Below are 23,870 nucleotides of genomic sequence, written 5' to 3'. Positions count from 1 at the left end.
ACCCCCTATGGGCTTTGGGGTGTAGGAGGTCTTGGGGGGCCAAGGGTGGCCCTGGAGGCAAGGGAAAGCTGCAGAGTGATCTCACACCATACTCACCCTACATTGGTAGTTCCTGAGAGCCTGGCTGGGCTCAACTCCTTGCTCTGTGCAGTGTGACCTGACGCCGGTGCCCAGGTCATGTCATAGCACAGCTCAGGCTTGGCCCAGCCTCCCTCTGTTTTTCAATCCCCTGAAGCTCATGACCCATAGTTTGGGAAATGTTGGATTAAAATAAAGATTCTTCAGAAACCTGCCTAGCAGTTGCTTTTCTTTATTCTAAATGCATATTTAAAATGACTTTACTGCCAGGGAACATGAGACTTCTCCCTAAAGGGTGAAAGAGAAACAGAGAAAATGTTGTTCCACACCCTCAGAAGTATATTTACTGATTGGATAGTTGGAAAGTCATGACTTAACCTCCCCCAGCAACTACCAATTCTCCCTCTCAACCCTTTGTCTACCCCAAGCCACTCTACCCTACCCTTAATAAGAGGTTCTCTTCCTCCCTATCCAGGCTGAAGGAGGTGCTGAAGCAACAGATCTTCTTAGCCCCAAAAAAACTAGGGAAAGAGGATATGTGGTTGAGTTGGGATAGATTGGTGAGAATATTTTCAGGAGGGTAGGAGTTTGGTTTGTTCAGTTCTGGTTCTCCCCAGTCTCTCTCTCCTTTCCTCCTGATTCACTTCCCAGCTCCCTTTCCCTAGGAGAAGCGGGTTCCCTCTATCTTAATGAAGAAGTCGGGTCAAGCTGCATCTGTCCCATCCTCCAGCTCCTTAATTAATTCTCACTGGACTGTAAGGCAGTCTAAAGCATGATCTGTGAAGCTCTGAACTTATGTGAGATAGATGCCATTTTTCAGTTGTGGGCACAAGTATCATGTCTTTTAATGAATGAACAATGAAGTGTAAACAATTACCTAATGTTTTCCTGTGTTAATTTTATTTGCTTTTGACTACTAGCACCATTCAAGAAATGAGGATGCAAAAGGTGGATGAATTATCATGATCTGAGCACCATAGTTAAAGTCCTCATTTCACAGCTAAAGAAAGTTACTTTTCCAGTGAAACCTGGCTGGAAGTCCAACCACTTGTACATTCAAACAGAGAAAATCCCCAAGTTTAATTATAATATTGCTGTATATTGAGGTACAGATAAGTGAACCATTTTTTTGGTATATGTGTATCCTCCAGGTTTTTTCTTCTCTAGCTTCTTTTATATCTATAGCCCATAGGATTATTTTGCTAGCTATTATCCTACTAATCCAGCCAGCTGTATCAAATAATATGTTTCTTTTTCTGAAATTAATCTACTTCATTCTTATATTTTATCAGTATTAATTCCTTGGAATTTAGGATGTGCTGAGGCATGTGTTTCCTAAAAATAAGTTTTGCTGAAATGCAAGAAGCCTACCGGTCTGTAAAATCCAGTAAGATCTGCTATATAGCAAAAAATATAATCAGTTAAGAATATGTCAGCATAAAAGCTGGCAACCTTTGGCACAGATAAGAATGGTCCCTGAACTTTGGGGAACCAAAGGGAGGAACTATCCATATCACTCAGCAGGTTTATCTGGCATCTACAACTTGTTGGTAACCGCAGGGTACACCAACTTGGAGATCACCAAGAGATCCTAGGTTGGCAGTTTTGGAGTGAGGTAATCCTTATTAATATATTTAGAAAGTAAGTGTCATAATTTGCTAACCTATAGGAGAAATTGCAAGCCCATTAGCAAGAATTTTTCTCTGTAAACTCAGGAGTTGTACCGTATGATTGGAGAATTACTAACATAGTTCCTATTTTTAAGAAAGGGAAAAAATGTGATCCGGGTAACTACAGGCCTGTTAGTTTGACATCTGTAGTATGCAAGGTCTTGGAAAAAATTTTGAAGGAGAAAGTAGTTAAGGACATTGAAGTCAATGGTAAATGGGACAAAATACAACATGGTTTTACAAAAGGTAGATCATGCCAAACCAACCTGATCTCCTTCTTTGAGAAAGTAACAGATTTTTTAGACAAAGGAAACGCAGTGGATCTAATTTACCTAGATTTCAGTAAGGCGTTTGATACTGTGCCACATGGGGAACTATTAGTTAAATTGGAAAAGTTGGGGATCAATATGAACATTGAAAGGTGGATGAGGAATTGGTTAAAGGGGAGACTACAACGGGTCCTACTGAAAGGTGAACTGTCAGGCTGGAGGGAGGTTACCAGTCGAGTTCCTCAAGGATCAGTTTTGGGACCAATCTTATTTAATCTTTTTATTACTGACCTCGGCACAAAAAGTGGGAGTGTGCTAATAAAGTCTGCAGATGATACAAAGTTGGGAGGTATTGCCAATTTAGAGAATGACCCGGGATATCATACAGGAGGATCTGGATGACTATTAAACTGGAGTAATAGTAATAGGATGAAATTTAATAGTGAAAAGTATAAGGTTATGCATTTAGGGATTAATAACAAGAATTTTAGTTGTAAGCTGGGGATGCATCAATTAGAAGTAACGGAGGAGGAGAAGGACCTTGGAGTATTAGTTGATCATAGGATGACTATGAGCTGCCAATGTGATATGGCCGTGAAAAAAGCTAATGCAGTCTTGGGATGCATCAGGAGAGTATTTCCAGTAGGGATAAGGAGGTTTTAGTACCGTTATGCAAGGCACTGGTAAGACCTCACCTGGAATACTGTGTGCAGTTCTGGTCTCCCCTGTTTAAGAAGGATGAATTCAAACTGGAACAGGTACAGAGAAGGGCTACTAAGATGATCTGAGGAATAGAAAACTTGCCTTATGAAAGGAGACTCAAGGAGCTTGGCTTGTTTAGCCTAACTAAAAGAAGGTTGAGGGGAGATATGATTGCTTTCTATAAATATATCAGAGGGATAAATACTGGAGAGGGAGAGGAATTATTTAAGCTCAGTACCAATGTGGACACAAGAACAAATGGATATAAACTGGCCACCAGGAAGTTAGACTTGAAATTAGATGAAGGTTTCTAACCATCAGAGGAGTAAAGTTTTGGAATAGCCTTCCAAGGGAAGCAGTGGGGGCAAAAGACCTATCTGGCTTTTAGATTAAACTCAATAAGTTTATTGAGGAGATGGTATGATGGGATAACATGATTTTGGTAATTAATTGATCTTTAAATATTCATGGTAAATAGGCCCAATGGCCTGTGATGGGATGTTAGATGGGGTGGGATCTGAGTTACCCAGGAAAGAATTTTCTGTAGTATCTGGCTGGTGAATCTTGCCCATATGCTCAGGTTTAGCTGATCGCCATATTTGGGGTCGGGAAGGAATTTTCCTCCAGGCAGATTGGAAGAGGCCCTGGAGGTTTTTCGCCTTCCTCTGTAGCATGGGGCACGAGTCACTTGCTGGAGGATTCTCTGCTCCTTGAAGTCTTAAACCATGATTTGGGGACGTCAATAGCTCAGACATAGGTGAGGTTTTTCGCAGGAGTGGGTGGGTGAGATTCTGTGGCCTGCGTTGTGCAGGAGGTCAGACTAGATGATCATAGTGGTCCCTTCTGACCTTAGTATCTATGAATCTTTGAATCTATGAAAAGGGTACCCAAAAATTTATTTGGGTACGGAAATAAGATTTGGGTATAGTAGGTTGGGCCCGAATTACATAGTCTCAGGATCCTATAAAATACCTTGTAAGGAAGAGTCAGGAGGCTCTTCTAGCTCCTGAAGCTTCGGTTTCTTTGAGTGCTTTTTCCAGTTTTCCTATATTCTACAGACTATCTTTTTAATCTGTCATTCTATGAGCTCAGCTTGTGCAGTACAGTATAACTACTAAACATTCCTAACTATTGGGGAAGCCAGCACCATCGTGTTATTGGGCATGCCAGGAGTGAGGCTAGTCCCTCAGCTACTATTACCAGGTCCTCAAGGAAGGGTGTGAGTATGTTAGGTTAAGGTATTTATAATAGAAATATTACCACCAGGAGTTTTGGAATTCTTTTACTGTTTTGCAATTATAAGTTTCATACCATTTATTATTCTTATGTTAATTTCAATAAAGATTTTATCAATTTGGTATTGTCCTCAGTGTACATGTTCTTGCCAAGCACCCAAGAGTCCTCTCCTGATATAGAACTCTTGAGTTCTTGAACTCTGTAGTCTGAATTGGATAAATATTCCGGTCGGATGCGATCAGTGGTGAGCCATAACAACTAACCCATCTGTCATAAATATAAAGGGAAGGGTAAACCCCTTTAAAATCCCTCCTGGCCAGAGCAAAAATCCTCTCACCTGTAAAGGGTTAAGAAGCTAAAGGTAACCTCGCTGGCACCTGACCAAAATGACCAATGAGGAGACAAGATACTTTCAAAAGCTGGGAGGAGGGAGAAAAAACAAAGGGTCTGTGTCTGTCTGTATGCTGCTTTTGCCGGGGATAGAACAGGAATAGAGTCTTAGAACTTTTAGTAAGTAATCTAGCTAGGTATGTGTTAGATTATGATTTCTTTAAATGGCTGAGAAGAGTTGTGCTGAATAGAATGACTATTCTTGTCTGTGTGTCTTTTTTGTAACTGAAGGTTTTGCCTAGAGGGATTCTCTATGTTTTGAATCTAATTACCCTGTAAGGTATCTACCATCCTGATTTTACAGAGGTGATTACTTTACTTCTATTAAAAGTCTTCTTGTAAGAAAACTGAAAGCTTTTTCATTGTTCTAAGATCCAAGGGTTTGGGTCTGTGGTCACCTATGCAAATTGGTGAGGATTTTTACCAAACCTTCCCCAGGAAGTGGGGTGCAAGGGTTGGGAGGATTTTGGGGAGAAAGACGTGTCCAAACTACGTTTCCCAGTAAACCCAGTTAAAGTTTGGTGGTGGCAGTGGAAATTCCAAGGGCAAAGGGTAAAATTAATTTGTACCTTGGGGAAGTTTTAACCTAAGCTGGTAAAAGTAAGCTTAGGAGGTTTTCATGCAGGTCCCCACGTCTGTACCCTAGAGTTCAGAGTGGGGAAGGAACCTTGACACCATCAAATTCAGGTCAACATATCAAATAACCTGTAGATAGTTTGGAAGCATTTCTGCCAAAGTGCCTATAAGCTCCATTGAAGTCCGTGGGGCAATGTTCATTTACACCAGTCAAGGACTAGTCCAATAGCATTTTCCAATTCTTTTAACTTGCTTCTCCCAATTCAAAGCACCGGTAATGTCCATAAGAGTCTTGCAAGCATCCACTAAAGCTACAGAAAAAGAAATGGAACTTAATTCATTTAAACTTTTCTGACAGGGTCAGCTGTTCATTTTAGGCATGTCTATAATAAGAATAGTACACTGGAAGTAATCATATTATGTATTAAGCTGAAAACGTGGTACTGTTGTAGTTTTTTAGCATGGTGAAAGGAAGACAAAGCTGACAGAATTATGGTGTATACTATACACATACTGTACTTTGCATGAAATTAGTACTCAGACATTTAAGTACAATATCCAGAGGATCTATTGACTCTGAATCTTTCAATTTGTGTGCAAGCTACTCTACCTTCCTGATTCTGACTATGATATACTATCATCTCCTAGGTCAAAATGGTAAATACATTTTTGTTGCAAATGAGAAGACCTGATATTTTTATTAATCAGAAGCACTCTACAACCGCATACTTTGTGGTTTTGCTTCCCTATGACAAATTTCATTAGTACACCCGGGATTAGACTTGTCTTTAAAAAACCAAAGTATCTGTAGGACAGAAGCAAACTTACCTTGGAAATGACATTCCTCATTTCAGCAAGCTGAACTACTCAGTATACCTAGTATACCTAAGTCATCACTGACAACAGGTGTTTGTCTAACATGCTCTCAAAACCCTTCAAGGATGGTGAGTCCACACCCTCCCTAGGTAATCTGCTCCACTGCTTATAGTTAGAAATTATTTCCTAATATCCAGCGTAAATCTCCTTTGCTGCCAATTTCTTCTTGTCCTACCCTCAGAAGACATGGAGAACAATTGATCAACCCTCTTCTTTATAACAGCCCTTAACAGTTTGAAGACTATTGTCATATATTTCTTGCCAACCCCCAGCCTCCTCTAGATTAAACATGTCCAATTCTTTCAACCTTTCTTATACAAAAAGGTTTCTAAACCTTTTATCATTTTTCTTGCTTTCCTCTGGACTCTCTGCAAGTTGTTCCCATCTTCTTAAAGTGCACTGCCCAAAATTGGACATGGTTCTCCAGGTGAGACCTCACCAGTGCCAAGTAGAGTTCTACTATAATTTCCAGGTCCTTTTCAGCAGTATTGCTGCCTAGCCAGTTATTTCCCATTTTTTAGCTGTGCATTTGATTTTTCATTTCGAAGTGTAGTACTTTGCACTAGTCTTTATTTAATTTCATCTTATTGATTTCAGACCAACTTTCCAATGTATCAATATCAGTCCAATAATACCACACCCACCATCACTACCCAAGGGATAGGGGTTTATACCATACCTGAAGCTTGGGCTCTGTTGAGCTAATTATAATGCATTGAAGTGGGGTGACTGAGTGAATCTGCATGTCGTGTTGCCCTCTATGGCTGACTGAGAGAGAGAATAAGGGACCAACTACTAGTAATCAGCTAACAGGGATCTCCTTTATCTCAGGTAGGAGAGACCTGTATTTTTGGAGTTTAATTCTACTCTCAACTCTGCAGATGTGTGTTTGATTGATATGGCAAATGTGTCAGTTGTTTACAGCACATGGATTTGTTACACATTAGTGGAAATAACCCTTTTATGAGAATGCCCTGCACCCAAATACTCAACTCCTAGGGCTTGCAAGTGAGAACCCAGAGCTGAGAACAACTGTCATAGCAGCACAGGAGGAGAAAAGTGAATCCAGGACCCTGTGTATTTCATGGCCACGTAATTTGCCTCAGAATCCACCTCTTGCAATGTAAGTGTTTCAGAATCTCAGCTTTCATTTTTAAAATATAATTTTGAAAATGTGAACAGAGTGTAAGAAATGGAATGTAATAGAGTGTAAAGTCTGTAACCAGTGTGTTCCTAAGTTTGAAGACAACCTGAAACAATAGCTCTGAGTGTGTGAACAATCTCATTTAACTCATTCAGAGCCCTGAACACTCCATGATCCCATGGCTACAGAATGTGCCTGTAACCAGTCATCCAACATTTGTTTTCTATATCTCTGCCCTCTTGGCAACTACCTGATGCTGCTTCTCACTCTTTCTAGCTTTCCTCACATCCCTGCACTATTCTACATGAAATATTTGCTTTCTCCCAGCTCTCACCCCACCAGGTTTCCCAAATATATACAAACGTTAGCCCTGCAAATCCCCAACAAATTTAAATTTGCACTCTTGTGTATGCTGAGCCTATTATGGAAACTAAATGATTTTCTCCATCCTTCAATGCTTGAAGGAATGAGACACAGTCACAAGTATAATTCTGCAGGCTTTACTAGAATGCACACAGCTGTCATGAGTACCTCGGCCCAGAGCTAGCTTGAACTCCTTAGAACAGCTCAGTTAAATACCTAATGCCAGATCTTTACCTGATGCAAATTGACTACTGGCAGTGACACCAATTTACAGCAGCCTAAGATCTAGCCTTCATTAAGGCCTAAAAAGCATTTTCCAAATGAAATGCAGTATATGTGTATTGTTAACATTAGACTAGTGGAACCAGAGGGTCAGTAAGGAAAAGTGAACTCTTATGCCATTCACCATTAAGAATAAAAGAAAAGGAGGACTTGTGGCACCTTAGAGACTAACACATTTATTTGAGCATAAGCTTTCATGAGCTACAGCGGATGAAGTGAGCTGTAGCTCACGAAAGCTTATGCTCAAATAAATGTGTTAGTCTCTAAGGTGCCACAAGTCCTCCTTTTCTGTTTGCGGATACAGACTAACACGGCTGCTACTCTAAAACCTGTCATTAAGAATGTATCCCAGTTTTAACTCTTTTATTGAACAGTTACAGAGTATAGAATACTGATCCTGCTGTTCAGCACTCTCCAATCCTTTATTGCCAAGGAGATACAGCTCTTTCCCGTCTCTACTTTCTGGCATGTTCTTGTACTTTTTAAAGGTTGGTGTGATGTAATTAGGAGAGAGAGCATCCTGGGACTACACACTTAGCAACAGTCAACATTCAGATGTGGGGTCTGCATTTCACCTCTCTGTTGCCAAGGTAACAAAGGGTTTAAAATCAGTGATGTTCTGAAAGCCTGATCTAGTGTGTTATTCAGCACAGATAACTAACAGCAAGGTGTGAGTTTGTTTGTTTTTTAATTTGCAGCACTTTTTAAATAGTAGTAGATACTAAAAATGCTAAATAACATTTAAATTATATGGTAGAATCACAAATAGGGACGGAAGAATATGCAAAATCAGTTAATGGTTCCTAAAATTTGTTTAAAAGAAAATATGAACTGGTAAATACCTCTTGACAGTGCAATATAATATAATGCAGTAAATGTATGATTTAGAGGCTTTTGTTTATCTAATTTTATACTATTTCCCAGCTCAGCATGACCTTAGGCAGGATTGCAGGTTCAAAGTACTGTAACTAAAAACAATGATGTATTTCAAACAGCTCAAACTAGATTCTTTTTTCTAGCAGCAGGGTGCTCTCTCCCCAGTTCATCAAGTGTGGAATAATAATTTTGAGAGGAATTTAAGCAGACTACACATTACAAATGGGAACACTCTCCATATCATTTTCACAAAACTTTTTCACTCAGAGTAAATCACTTGTGCATGACATTTTTTGTTGTAAACTTGAATCACAATAGAATATCCCTGCTGCACAGAAAAAAATAAAAGAAAAAACTCATATGTAACCCACACACCACAGGGGTGTGGTGTTCTGTCCCCTCTAGTGGCACCAAGACCACTTAGAGATTAATGAGTCTGCTATAGCCTTAGCTACCAGCCACAAGGCTCTTAGCTCACGCAGTAGAGGCTCATGCATTTAGCTCCAGAGGTCCCAGGTCTGATCCTGCTGATGATGACCAGGTTTTGTGGGTGTTACACATACATGATTCTTAATCTTCACAGGACCAAGTTCCATTGACATCAATGAGAATTTTTACCTCCCTCACTATTCCCAAAGCCATATGGCCCCAAGAATCCAATCCTAAAAGGTGGTGACTGTCTCCTATGAGAAGCTGAACCAATGGGCAATATGCTGCAGTTCTAATTCATTCTGTCACAGGCAAACATTTGGCTGGGTAAAGACTGAATAAAATCTCAGGAACAAATCAGCATCTACTATGGGAAAACCAGAAATGAGAAGAAAACTATGAGGTTCCCCTTCATGGAATTCCCTCCAAATATTACCCCCTGCTCCTGTTTTATGGATGAAGTAGGGGATCTGACCACAAGCACCATGGACTTTTGAGACCTGCATGGAATCATAGGATCTATAAGAAGCCCACGACCATTTACCTTGAAACTTTGTGACTCCACAACAGCTCCAGAACTACCTGGGCTTTTCTTGGTCCCATACATTGCAGGTCCAGTGGAGGTGTGTTGCCAGGGCTTCCTGTACCTGTAACTGCACGCTGAAATCTGCTTGAAAGGGAGGTTCCTCAACAGAGGGAGGTTTCACGGGAAAGTTAATACTCTGAGTCTGAAGCCAAAATCCCTGAAAATTACTCGGGGATAAAGCACGACAAACCCACATCTTTTATCTGGACTCCCTCTCCCCATGCACAGTTGTGAAGAGAGGCCATTGATTGACACCATGCTATGACGCTTTAGGAGATCAACAGGTCTCTTCCATGCCTGGATCTAATGGAGTACAACCTGATCCAGAACTTCACAATTTGAGCTATTCAGCTAGATACTCATGATGCTCAGCAAATTCCAAGATTGAGTCTTTAAATAATACTTGTACCAGAGATATGCAAAACTGCCTGTTTTCATTACACAAATCTTTACCCAAATTCAGGTAATATGTAGAGCTGAAGAGGCATAACATTTTGCAGTCCCCACTAGAGAACAGAGCCACATTTTGCAGAACAAAAGTTGTGATTTTCTTTAACTTTTCCACAGTGTGAAATGTTACTAGTTTTTGCCGGAAAATTTTAGTATTTTCATAGCAACATGGGAGGCTTTTGCCAATAGAAACTGCCTTACACTTCTACACAAACAACAAAGTATTTGAGATGAAGATTCAGAATGTTACATGGTTTTCCAAAGCCACCATGATTTCTTGCCTATTTGAGAAATGTTGCTGCACTGCACTATTTAATGCATATTAGCCAGTGTAAGAATAGTTTAAAATGCAGAAAAAATTTACAGCCATATTATGAAGATATAAAGCCTTTTAAATATTTCATCTTTTTCATATTACTCTAATATTTTAGATTCATTTAATACTTTTCTTTTGGACAGGAATAGCATTTATGTTATTTCACTAACCACTTTTTTGGGGAAACTTCTCTAAAACAATATTAGCAGAATTATATTTTTTTTTATAAAGACAAAGATAAGGAAGCAGAAAACAACAGTTTAGGGTCAAATTTTGCTTTATTTGGGGGTGATTTTCCTAATAAAGTGGAAATAAAATGTATGAAATTAATTGCATACATTATTTTTGAAGCTGCTTGAGATCTCCTCCAACCACTGGATCCTTTCATACCAGGGCCTAATTTTGTCTGCTTCCAAATGTAGGATCCATTTCAGATTCCTGGTACTCAGCTTCAGGATATATACCTGAATACCAAAGGACCATCTGTCCCCTCTGATGCAATCAAGAGAAACAATGAAGCTGACAGAGACTGGAGTGGTTTGGTAAATCTGGCCTCCAGGTGTTCACTGGAAGCGTCAAACTAAAGTTGTGCAGGAAGTTCTATCCCAAGGGGAATGTCACATTTCAATAAATAAATAAAAGCTACACATTGGAACAAAAAGTCAGAAATGCAAAATTACTTGAAGAACAGAAATGTTTAAAAATATGTTTTGGAAGGCCTGAAATTGATTTTTTGAACACTTATGGGCAGCTGCCCAGCAGGTAGGAGAGTCAGGAGCCCACCCACCAGGCAGACTGCCAAGGAGACAAGGAACCCTGGGAGGAGGATGGGCAGGTACACAAACTGGTAGAAACCAGGCAGGCTGGCTAGCCAACAAGCCAGCCTGCCTGCCTGGTGTCTTAAAAAAAGTTTTGACGGAAATGACACATTCCTGCTGAATGTTTCAATTTTGTCAAAACAGCATGTGCTGATGGAAAACTATTCTAAATGCTCAAACATTCACCCCTTCAAATCTGATAACTCTAAGAATCCATTTTCAGATGTAGGGGAAAGGATTGTCTTTCATTACCATGGGTTTCAGCGCTGTAAAGTACTCGCTAGCTTTGGCAAAGTCTCTTACTTCAAGGAGAAGTGGTCGTGAAAAGTGAATCATGGCTACAATATGCCCACACATTTGTCTGTACTGATCTCTTTAGGAATGCTCCTCACTCAGATTACATCAATCCCCAGCTCAATTGATCCAGAGACTTTATTAGTACTGGTTTCATCTGTTGGATTCTTCTAACTAAAACATTTCCACAGCATAGTTGGACATCTTCAAGGCAAATTTCCCCCTTTTTTCCCCAATAAACCCAATATATATGCACATGTGTGATATAAACATGCCTGACTGTATTCTTAATTTTCTAGGTGAGATACCTAGAGCCTGAATGAGTGTTAAAAATATTTTTATTATTATTCAAAATGTCTTGTCCTGGGCACTGTGCAAACACAGAGGAGATGACAGTACCTGCCCTAGACCGTATGCTATAAATTGAAATACATAAGTAAATACAAACGTTTGAATGAAGAGTCCTAGGACTGATTAACGAAACAAATTGCTGCTGCTAAATGGATGGTGCTGTCACAAAACTACCATGCAGAGAAGTCTGAATCTTCCTCTTGAAATAACATTTTTTTCACTAGAACCCATTCTTGGTTGGTTAGCAAAATAAAAGGTTGCTGTCCTTTCTGGAAGAAAAAAATACCCCAAAATAAAATCTTTCAATAAATTCCCTGCCTGCAGAGGATGTTCGTAGGATGAAGACTAGATAATTTACTGAAAAGCCCAGGCCCTATAATCCAGACCCACAGCCATCTGACCAGATCACCAGTGGCCAGCACATTCAAACTTTACAGTTTAGCCTCAGAGCTCAAACACAGCAGAGGCTTACACTCAGGCAGCATCAAATTGTGCTGCTGAGAGCTCCCTAGCCCTGCTCCCTTCCTGCAAGGCATTATGCATTTTGGCCGACAGCTTCCCCATAACACTGGGAGCTCAATTCTGTTACTGTTCTTTGGCTCATACCCTGCTCCTATATCTTCCCTCTGATCTCTGTGCTGCTGTGTCTGCCACTGGCTTGGCCAGTCCCCAGCCTCTCCTGCTGTTGTCCACCAGGCAAGAAACTTGATACTATTTGTCCAAATAGCACTTGTACTTGTCCTGGGCTACTAGGCAGTTAGCTTTCTCACAGATTTAAAAATTTTATTAAAAGCCAATGTTAAATGCCCACAACAGTATTGGATCTCCCATTTTATCTCCATTGTAAATCATTTTTCACTCTCTGTTGAGCCATTACCTCCAAGCCAGCAAATCCTGATATCTTCTTACACACCTCATGGGAGGAAAGGTAACCTCTCTCCTCCCTGATCAATGCAGAAAGTTTTGCTAAGCAGCTAAAGTCTCCTGTGCTTCCTCCTCCTTTCCCCTCAGCAATAGTGTGGGAAGTGACTTCTGTCCTCCAGATTAATGTGGAAAGTGAGAGCAAAGAGGGAAGTACAAGAGAAAAGACAAGTGCTTGAGGGGGAAGTCCCCTTCTGTTGCCGTGAAATAGATGTAGATCTTTAAAAATTGCTGTAGCTCTTACCATGCTGCCCCATACACGGAGTGAAATCTGGGGAGAGCTAAGCCCCTCCAAGCCACTGCTAAAACAGCCATTGCAAGATGTCATCTTCTCTTGCGTTCCTTGCTTCCACTTATTGGGTCTACTGACAGCCTCCCTATGAGGTCTTGTCATTTCCTCAGACCTCAGCCCAGTAAAACACTTAAATATGTGCATAATTTTAAGCCAAACCTGGTTTTAGAATCAGTCTTCACTGAGGAAGTGATTCTTTGTGCTGTGTTTGTACATACAGCAATAACAGATTGGTAGAATACTGTATATTTCATTTGATACATTTGCTGTGTTTAGGTGTAAGATATATATATAGCAAAACAACATTATGTTACAGTAGCTGCTTAAGTATATGGCATGCCACTGAAAATCAATGGGTCAGCCTTTAAAATTTCATCCCAGACATGCACATGTATCACTTAATTGAATCAAATGAAAATTTTGGCCTTCATATCAAATAACACAATGTCAAACTCATCGAGGCAAGGAAAAATAGTGGCACTGATTCAATTTTTTAACTAAATCCTCATTTTTTCCTTGCAGTTTTATAGCTCATTTCCTTTCATTGCTTCATATCACGTTTTCCTAGGATCAAATAAGGTCTACAAATCTATTAGGAGATTTTTGAAAGGATAAGAACCCCATTTCAAATTAATTTAAATGGACTCAGACAATTCAAATTAGAGTGCAACTTACAGCAAATTAAATAGAATCTGAAACAGATTTTTCTGGCCAAAATAAATGGCAATAAATTGATAATGTAGAACAATATGATACTATATATATGTATATATTATTTTAACATTTCACATTCATCATTTTCTAGTTAATAGCATTTTTAAAGCTTAAAAAGAAGTAATTATATAAGAGCTAAAGTTCAAGAAAAAACTTTAAAAATTTTCTGACACACACAACGTGTCTTAATTTAGACAAGCAACAGAATACACACAAAGTCTCACATCAGTCATCTCTTGATTGGCATATAGGAGTGATTAAGAATAAAAAAAATGTCAAAATGTGCTATCTGAAAACCCTACCCTTTTTGTCCTAAACAATATTGCGATGAATATTGTTCCTAATTTTCTTGCTATGTTGATTCATATATCATGTATGAAAAACATGTAGTGTAACTTGGGCTTTGAATATAGTGAAATCATAAATGGAAAAAAATGGTTACAAAATAATATTGATATTCTAAGAGCTAGCAGCCTTACTAGTGGTCAAATATGTACAAATGTATTTTGCTTATGGGCAGGATGCTTAGAAAAATCATTCCATGATTAGCTCAGATTGAATGTGTTAGCTTGGTGACAATTTCAGATAATATTTTATTAGCGTTAACCAAACTAGGATTGCTACAGAATCACATAACTTTGTAAGAAATTCAACCTAAGGTAGAGTGTACATGGAATGTAGAAATATGATCTTTTAATGTCAAGTATTGGCAAGTACATACACACACTGATGATCCTAACTCCGCTTTATATTCCACTCAAAACACTTTGTAGAATAAATAAAGGTTGAGACTATAGGGAGGGACTCTTCCTGCACTATGGCCCTTTTATACTGCAGCTGCTGGAACTCCAAATCCAGCCAACAGAAAATTCTCCTTGGCTCAGCCTTTGTCAAAGCAGGTTTTGTTATCTCATGTCCCCACTGCAAACCCCAGCACACTGGAGGTGGAGACCAGTGGTGAAGCTATAGTACATAGTCCTGAAGGGATTCCAGGCAACATTACCACCCATAGTCCCCCAAGGCCAGGCTGTTGTAACCCTTCATGGCTGCCTAAGCTATGCCAGGGCAACACTGGCCCTCGCAGCAGCATGTAATCAGGAAAGTGCAAAGGTGGCTTAAAATCACCTCCCATTTCTGGGCTGGGTTCACCCACATTGCCCTTTAAAGCAGTTTTAATAGAACATTATAGTTAAGACAAAAACTCCATGCTAGAAACCCCATGTGCTTATAGAGCCCAACTGCACAGAACATTATCCGTGTTCTCAGGTTACATCAATATGGTGCCCTTAGACAACTACTTTTGCATGTATGCAAAGGAAAAAACACCATATCAATGCTTTTCTATATCTGGCCTATCAGTCCTTGTCCTCAAAGGGAACCTGCACAACACTTTCAAAAGACAAGCCCAGGAGCTTAAATCATAACTTTGTTAGACACCAACAATCATGAACTGAATAGAGACATTGGATGTATTGCTTATTACAGCAATCTGTGAACCACTAACAACTCCCCCCGCAACTGCTTCCCCCACCCATTCCTCCCTATGACTGGAGCAGCGTTAACAGACCACTTCACCTCAAAGGGTCCCTTGAAATGTGTGTTAACTACTTATGCTAAACAATCTGTTCAGTTTTTTTATTTAACAGTGACACTTTGTTAGCTGCCTAGACCTGAAGAAGCTGTCAGTTCCCTGTCTGAAAAAGATTTGGGGGTTGTTGTGGATAATGAGCTGAACCTGAGCTCTCTGTGTGACGCTGTGTCCAAAAGGGCTAATGCGATCCTGGGATGTATAAACACAGGAATCTCTAGTAGGAGTAGAGGTTATTTTACCTTTGTATTTGGCACTGGAATATTGTATCCAGTTCTGGTGCCCACAGTTCAAGAAGGATGTTAATGCATTGAATAGGTTCAAAAAAGAACCATGAGAATGATTAAAAGATCAGAAAGCATGCCTTATAGTGATAGAGTCAAAGAGCTCAATCTATTTAGCTTAAAGATAAGGTTTAGGTGACTTGATTACCTCTGTGGAAAACAAATATTTGATAATGGGGTCTTCAATCTAATAGAGAATACAAAGGTAAAATAACCTCTCCACTTGTACTTCAGGTTTCAGAGTAGCAGCCATGTTAGTCTGTATTCTCAAAAAGAAAAGTACTCCGTTTCTTTTTACTTCTACTTCAGATTCCTCTGTTTATACATCCCAGGATCACGCTAGCCCTTTTGGACACAGCATCAACAGGGAGCTCATGTTAGCTGATTATCCACCATAACCCCCAAATTTTTTTCAGAGTCACTGTTTCCCAGGATAGAGTCCTCCATCTGGTAAGTATAGACTATGTTCCTAGAGGTACACATTTATATTTAGCCATATTAAAACTTATTGTTTGCTTGTACCCTGTTCGCCAAGTGATCCAGATCACTCTGTATCAGTGATTTGTCCTCTTCATTATTTACCACTCCCTAGTCTTTGTGTCATCTCTAAACTTCATCAGAGATGATTTTCTGTTTTTGCCCAGGTCATTGATAAAAATATTAACTAGCGTGGGGCCAGCAAAAGAGAGATGAAAAATTTTCTTGTCAGCTATTTTTATTTCCAACTTCCAGAATTCAATCTAGTGGGACAAGCCCTCTTGCACTTAGCCTCTTCTTGGATGTGAAGGGGCAATTAACAAAGGCTTTGTATTGTGATGTCCCACAATGGCCCATTTAGTTTTGATAGGTCTTCTTGATGATCAAGATATGATCTCTCTGGACAGGTTCACAGTTTCAGAACAAACATTTTTTACAGTTATAAAGCAAAATCTTAAATATTTCCTTATTGCATGTGATAAAAATATTATATATATATATTAATATATTAAAATAATATATTAATATATTAAAAGTGAGATTAATGCATGAAGCAACTTACAAGCATTTCATTAAACATATTGTTATAAGTTCAATAACCATCTTAACCATACTAACACACAGGTGAAACAGACTGGTTTCTAGCAATGAATTTTTCAGTGCTCAACTGAGGCCTAAAGCCTTGGCAAGAGCTTGCACCTGGTTTGCCAGCATCACAACACGGTAGGTTACAGTACTGCTGCTAGCAGGTCAGGCTTCTGTAACAGATATGGACTGGCTACAGTGCTTACTTCCCAGAGAGATACAGCACTTGTGTTCACAGTAAGATCTTTTAATGCACTGGCGGGAATGGGTATTGTGAGCTTATAGACACATAGACTTTAAGGCCAGAAGGTACCATCATGATCATCTAGTCTGATCTCCTGCATATCACAGGACACAGAATCTCATGTACCCACTCCTGCAATAGACCCATAATCTCTGGCTGAGTTACTGAAGTCCTCAAACCATGATTTAGACTTCAAGTTACAAAGAATCCTTCACCATTTACTCTAGTTCAACCCAGCAAGTTACCCATGTCCCACGATGCAGAGGAAGGCAAAAAACCTCTGGGATCTTTGCCAATATGATCAACCTTCCAGTGTGACCTGTTTCAGTGAACTGTGGTCCATTGACCATCACTAGTTGTTTTAGAATACCAAAGTGAGCAAAAGTGCACTTCAATTGCTTGATAATACTGTAACATGTTATGTCTTTCAAGTTCGTTATGGATGTCTACTTGGAAAAATAATCTATTATGATCACATAACAATGTCCTCTAAATTCAGATGTATATGTCCAAACTCTGTCTGATAGAGGTGTTGGTATTAAAGAGTATTAAAGGGTTTTTGTGTGGTGTTGGTCTGTTAGTTCTGCAATGCTTACATGCAGATTATTTATTTTTTATGACCTTGCTGATGCCTGGCCACCACACTAACATATTGGCCCGTTCATGGCATTTAGTTAGTCCTTGATGTCCTTCATGGATGAGGTTTCCTCATTTCATTTGAAATTACTATTCAATTGCCTTTAATCATAAGTCTTTTTAACTCGATTAATTGTCCCTATACCTCAAAGTAGTCTCTTGTCACTTCTTTTAAAGACTTGAGCCAGTCAGCCCTAATGTAAGTTAGAACTTCTTGAAGTTGTGTGTCTGTCAAGGTAGCTGGAGTAGTCTCTTTTCTGACACTGGTCTGTATACATCCAGCATCCACGTACACCTTTATGTGATCTTTGAGCTCACAGGTACTTGAGTGTGATGCTGGGTTTTGTGATAGTGTGTCTGCTACTACCAGATTTTTCCCAGGAACATATTTAGCAACCGGGTTAAATTGCATGAATCTTACCAATAGACACTGCATCTCATTGGTGCTTGATCCAGCTCTTTTCTGTTGTTAAAGATTACAAGTAGTTTATGGTCTGTTAGTGTAAAAGAATCCAACCCACATGAACATCTATAAAAGTTCTCACATGCTGATATGCTTGATTCATTTTCTCTGAAACCTGGGCTCTGAAACCCGGTGAGGGGAGAAGCAGAAACTCCACATGGATATAGTCCTGGCCTGGAGCCTTTCCTGTTTTCATGCACTTTATGACATGGTCCTACTCTTTGTCTGGAAAAGGAGACATCAGGTTTGAATTCACCCTAGGAGCCAACTTGCTGTCTGTAACCTCAGTTTTGTTTGAATGCCTGAACATTTATCCAAATTCTCTGTATGGCCATTAGCCACTAGCTGGGATGCAATAGCATTTGTGTTTACTGGAAACTCCTTTTTGTTGAGGTTTAAATCTTTTGATGATCTGCCAGGTTTTCCAGTTAGAATGAGTAAAGTCCATGTTTGTAACTATCTCTCTCCATCATTCATGCCTGGTTTGATCCAGCAGTTGAATATGTTCCTTGCTCTTATTAACAGCCTCCTGTTCATTACCAGAAGATTTGAATTCATAGTAGAGCTTAATTGCCTCTGACAGCCATCTAAGGATATACTGTCAATGATAAGCTCTAGGGATTGATTTCTTAGCAGCTGCCTGAATTAATTTGCAAAAAATTTGGTAGGAGTCATTTATATTGGCTGGACATGTAAAGTCCAACTCAGTGAGTTCGCTGACATATGTCTCTACTTCTGCTTGAAACACCTCCCACTGAGCTTTCAAAAAACTCGATTGGGCCTTCTATAAGCTGTTTGTTGTTGCCATCCTCAGGCCTGTGGTGATCAATGCTGAAACTTTAGGAAAGTTTCAAGCACCTTCTGTTCTATGACCACATATGACAGTTGCCTGAAGGATGAAAAGGCAATGTTGGGTAAAGAGCCTGCTGCCCAGCTGCTACTGTGAAAGCGGGGCATTTGCTTTGGTTCATAGAGAAGTTGTAGGTCAGCAGCTAATTCCCACTCCATTAGATTCTCTCCATCTGCATTGTTGCCAGGATATCACCAGTTAACATGGTAGGAATTAAAGTCACCACTTTAGATGTAAGAACCGGGAAAGGTGGGCAGGGTTGGCCAGTTAGCTGCTGGAAGCTTATATATGTTAATCTGCCTATGCTCATTCACTTTATTTTTTACCATTCACAATATCATTTGGACCAGATGTCAATACAGTGAGAGCAGACAGCCCTTCTCTAATGTTAGCTACCATCATGATGAGCCATGACAGCTCCTGGCACTGAAAGTTTGCCAGTCAGTGGTCACTTGCATCTCCTGAAGCAAGACTCCATGTGCTTCAAGGTTTGTAACAGGATGTAAGAGAAGAATATCCCTTTTCACTACCAATATCACCTCAATATTAAAATGCAGCATCTTTAGCTGTGGCCCCAGAGCTAGGGTTTATGATACTGGCCCTGAAAGTGGCCCCATTAGAAGATGGCTTTTTCAGGCTGATTGTCACTTAGGACTTGAGTCTGTGTTCTGCATTTTGTTGCTTTGTGCTACTCACAGGGGATGCCACAAGACAGCAACATGTATGTCCTCCATGCTTTTAGAGATACACACCATTAAAATAACCCCACAACTTTCATTCCAACAGAGTTCAATAGAGTTCTGTGTGCTAGTCCTCATGGAAAACTGGTACTCAGACATTTGAAATCTTTCAAGTGTTGTGCTAAGACTGGGTAATAAAAATGAGAACAATTTCCCAAAAAGTGCACTAAGTCCCTCTGCAGCCCCACTGTCTCAGGACTCAGGGAGTGGTGCTGTGACAGCAGAGCTGGTGACCTACAGTTCCTGTTGGCACAAGGTGCAGGGAAGGCTGTGGTCCTGGCAGGGCAGAGCCATGTGTCTCAGCTCTGCCCCACTATGCCTACAGACTCTCTCCCTGAACCTTGCACCTGCAATTAATCAGGAGAGCAGATGTGGCAGTGCCGGGAGCCCTTTGCAGCCCTGTTGTCACAGGAGCGAGCGAGCAGAGCCGGGACAGCAGATCTGCAGAGGGCTCCCTGTGTGGCTGCTCCTGCTCTCCCGACTATCCAAACTCCCAGATTATCTGAATAAAATCTGTGTCCCCCAGGCTATTAGGAGAATCAGGAGTATATGGTGCATGCATTTTTCTAGAATATCACAGGTTGTCTCAAATCAAAAATAGTAAATAAAGTGTTAGGGCTTGTCTTCACTATGGGAGTAAGTTGACCTAAGTTACGCTACTCCAGCTACGTGAATAATATAGCTGGAGTCAATGTAGCTTAGGTCAATTTTCCACGATGTCTTCACTGCACTGTATCAATGGGAGACACTCTCCCGTCGATTTACCTTAATCTTCTGGGGGAGCTGCAGTACCTGGGTAGACCGGAGAGCGCTCTGCTGTCAATTTAGCGGGTCTTCACTAGACCCGCTAAATTGACACCCGCTACATCAATTGCAGCAGCATCGATCTCCCCGTAGTGAAGACCAGCCCTTAGAATGGATCGGCTATTTTGAACAAAAAACCAAGCCTGTGTATTTGAAGGTCTTTCCCACATGCTGTGACACTGGACTAATAATATATCTTAAGATCTATACAAATGAAAAGATTTATATATAGATTAATGCCACAACTCTGTCTTCCATCTAGCTGATGTTTCTTTCTCTGCTTTCCTATTGATTTTCCATTTAAGTGGAATAGCCTTTTTAACTGCTGAAGCAAACACACACAAAAAAACCCATAAAAAAGATACTGTACAAAATATACTGTATCAAGTGTCGATACAGTACATTTATTTGGAGTCTGTAACTCAAGTACAAATCAATTACAGATTTTCTAGTTGATTATTACAAAATGTGGTTTGATGAATCACACGTTTTAACTGTAGAGTCATATAAAATTTGGCTTAGCTCGGAAGGACAGCAAGAAGCAAAAATCATTTCTGCGAAGGCTTGAAGATTCTCTCTTCATCCAAGAAACTTGGGCATAAGATATTACAAACTTAGAATATCAATAAAAATTACGTGAAATACAAGGTAAGATACTCAGCACTGATATGATCCTTGTGCTGTCCTCTGCTGTCACAAAGGGGGCTGTAAACGTGTTTCAATTAGGCAACAGTAGCTGGCTACAGGCCATCTCTGCCTGGACCCTCATCCCCACCACAGAAGGAGTTGTAGGGGCATGGTAATGCAATGGCTAAGAAAGAGGGGGCATGCTGTGCTCCAGAGATCTCTGATGAGTGCAGTGACCCCTGTGAGGTACTTTACTGACACCATAAATTAGGATAGCCAGTATTGTGTACAGGTTTTCCAGGCCCCTCTCGTACCTATCCCCAATCTAAAATAATGCAATCACCACTCAGTACTTTTACAAAGGGATTTTCCTAGCCTATTCTGAAGCAATCTCAATAAATAACTCATCCCAGTCTATCTGGTTTGCTTCCAAGAACTCTACAGAAATAACTGTCAGATTGTTTAACCTTTCCTGCCCAAGATACGTTCTTACATAGGTCTTGATTAATTTTAGTTTGCTGAAACTTTTTCATTAGCAGACACAGTTACAGGAAGACCACCAAATATACACTGTGCTGTTTCTGTGGTAGGGGAAACCAGCATCATATGCAAACACTGGTGAAGAGCTCAATCTCATCCTGAAAATTCTCAGAGTTTAAATCCTATGGGTAGCTGTTTGGTAAGTTTCCAGAATGCCTCTTTAGGTCTTCACTGCTGAGACTTTTCAGTTTCTTACCCAATAAAAAAACAAATGTTTATCCAGCTCCATCATACTTATACATCCCTATCATTCAATTGTGTTAATGTTGCATCTAAAACTTTTTTAGGGTCTGATGACCTTTCATCCTTTGGGAGTTCCTCCTTACTTTCCTCTTTCAAGATCATTTCTCTTTCAACTGTATGGATATTCCCAGTGTTTCAGCTTGTGAAGCAGCACTTTCCTTATATGCAATGAACCCAAAAGCCTGTAATTCTGATAAAGTGTCAGAAAGGCCACCAATTAAATCATGATCTGTTTCAATGTCAAGATCCAGATTCCATAACTTTATGTTCATGATGCGTTTTTTATAAGATAGAACACCACTTCTCAGCCAAAACAAGAAATGAAAACTCTGAAATGTTCATTTGTAAACTGTCACATTCTCGCATAAGATTGTGCAAAGCCTTGATCTCATCTAATATATTAAGAACAACCTGATTTCAATTTTGACCTGATTTTGTAACAAATGGATTATTTCTTGACCACTTTATCATACTTTAGCATTTTATTGTAATGCTAGAACACCCTTTTCCAATAACTATTGGCAATAACTGTGGACACCTTAAATGACTGCTTCTTGGAGCAGCTGGTCCTGGAACCCACAAGAGGAGAGGCAATTCCTGATTTAGTGCTAAGTGGAGCTCAGGATCAGTTCCAAGAGGTGCATATAGCTGGACCGCTTGGTAATAGTGACCATAATATAATTAAATTTAACATCCCTGTGGTGGGGAAAACTCCACAGCGGCCCAACGCTGTAGCATTTAATGTCAGAAAGGGGAATTACACAAAAATGAGGAGCTTAGTGAAACAGAAATTAAAAGGTACAGTACCAAAAGTAAAATCCCTGCAAGCTGCATGGAAACTTTTTAAAGACACCATAATAGAGGCTCAATTTAAATGTATACCCCAATTTTAAAAACATAGTAAGAGAACCAAAAAAGAGCCACCATGGTTAAACGACAAAGTAAAAGAAGCAGTGAGAGGCAAAAAGGCAAAAAGTTCCTTTTTAAAGAGTCCTTTAAAAAGGAACATAAATCCTAATGAGGAAAATAGAAAAGAGCATAAACTCTGGAAAATGAACTGTAAAAATATAATTAGAAAGTCCAGAAAAGAATCTGAAGAACAGCTAGCCAAAGACTCCAAAAGAAATAGCAAAATAAATTTTAAATACATCAGAAGCAGAAAGCCTGCTAAACAACCACTGGGGCCACTGGACGATTGAGATGCTAAAGGAGCACTCAAGGACGATAAGGCCATTGGGAAGAAACTAAATTAATTCTTTGCTTCGGTCTTCACTGTTGAGGATGTGAGGGAAATTCCCAAACCTGAGCCATTCTTTTTGGGTGACAGATCTAAGGAACTTGAGGTGTCATTAGGAGGTTTTGGAACAAATTGATAAACTAAATAGTAATAAGTCTCCAGGACCTGATGGTATTGACCCAAAAGTTCTGAAGGAACTCAAATATGAAATTGCAGGTCTACTAACAGTCATCTGTAACCTATCATTAAATCAGCTTCTGTACCAAATGACTGGAGGATGGCTAATGTGAGGCCAATTTTTAAAAAGGGTTCCAGAGGTGACCCTGGCAACTACAGGCCAGTAAGCCTCACTTCAGTACCGGGCAAATTGGTTTAAACTATCGTAAAGAACAAAACTGTCAGACACATAGATGAACATAATTTGTTGGGAAATAGTGAACATGGTTTTTGTAAAGGGAAATCAGGCCTCACCAATCTACTAGAATTCTTTGAGGGGGTCAACAAGCATGCAGACAAAGGAGATCCAGTGGGATATAGTGTATTTAGATTTTCAGAAAGCCTTTGACAAGGTCCCTCACCAAAGGCTCTTAAGCAAAATAAGCAGTCATGGGATAAGAGGGAAGGTTCTCTCATGGATTGGTAACTGGTTAAAAGATAGGAAACAAAGGATAGGAATAAATGGTCAGTTTTCAGAATGGAGAGAGGTAAGTAATGGTGTTCCCAAGGGATCTGTACTGGGCCCAGTCCTATTTAACATATTCATAAACGATCTGGAAAAAGGGATAAACAGTGAGGTGGCAAAATTTGCAGATGATACAAAATTACTCAAGATAGCTAAGTCCCAAGCAGACTGTGAAGAGCTACAAAAGGATCTCACAAAACTGGGTGACTGGGCAACAAAAAGGCAGATGAAATTTAA

The sequence above is a fragment of the Lepidochelys kempii genome, chromosome 1 (genome assembly GCF_965140285.1).
Source record: "Lepidochelys kempii isolate rLepKem1 chromosome 1, rLepKem1.hap1, whole genome shotgun sequence".
Classification (NCBI taxonomy): Eukaryota; Metazoa; Chordata; order Testudines; family Cheloniidae; genus Lepidochelys; species Lepidochelys kempii.
The sequence above is the reverse complement of the archived record's forward strand: the minus strand, read 5'-3'. Positions refer to the sequence as shown.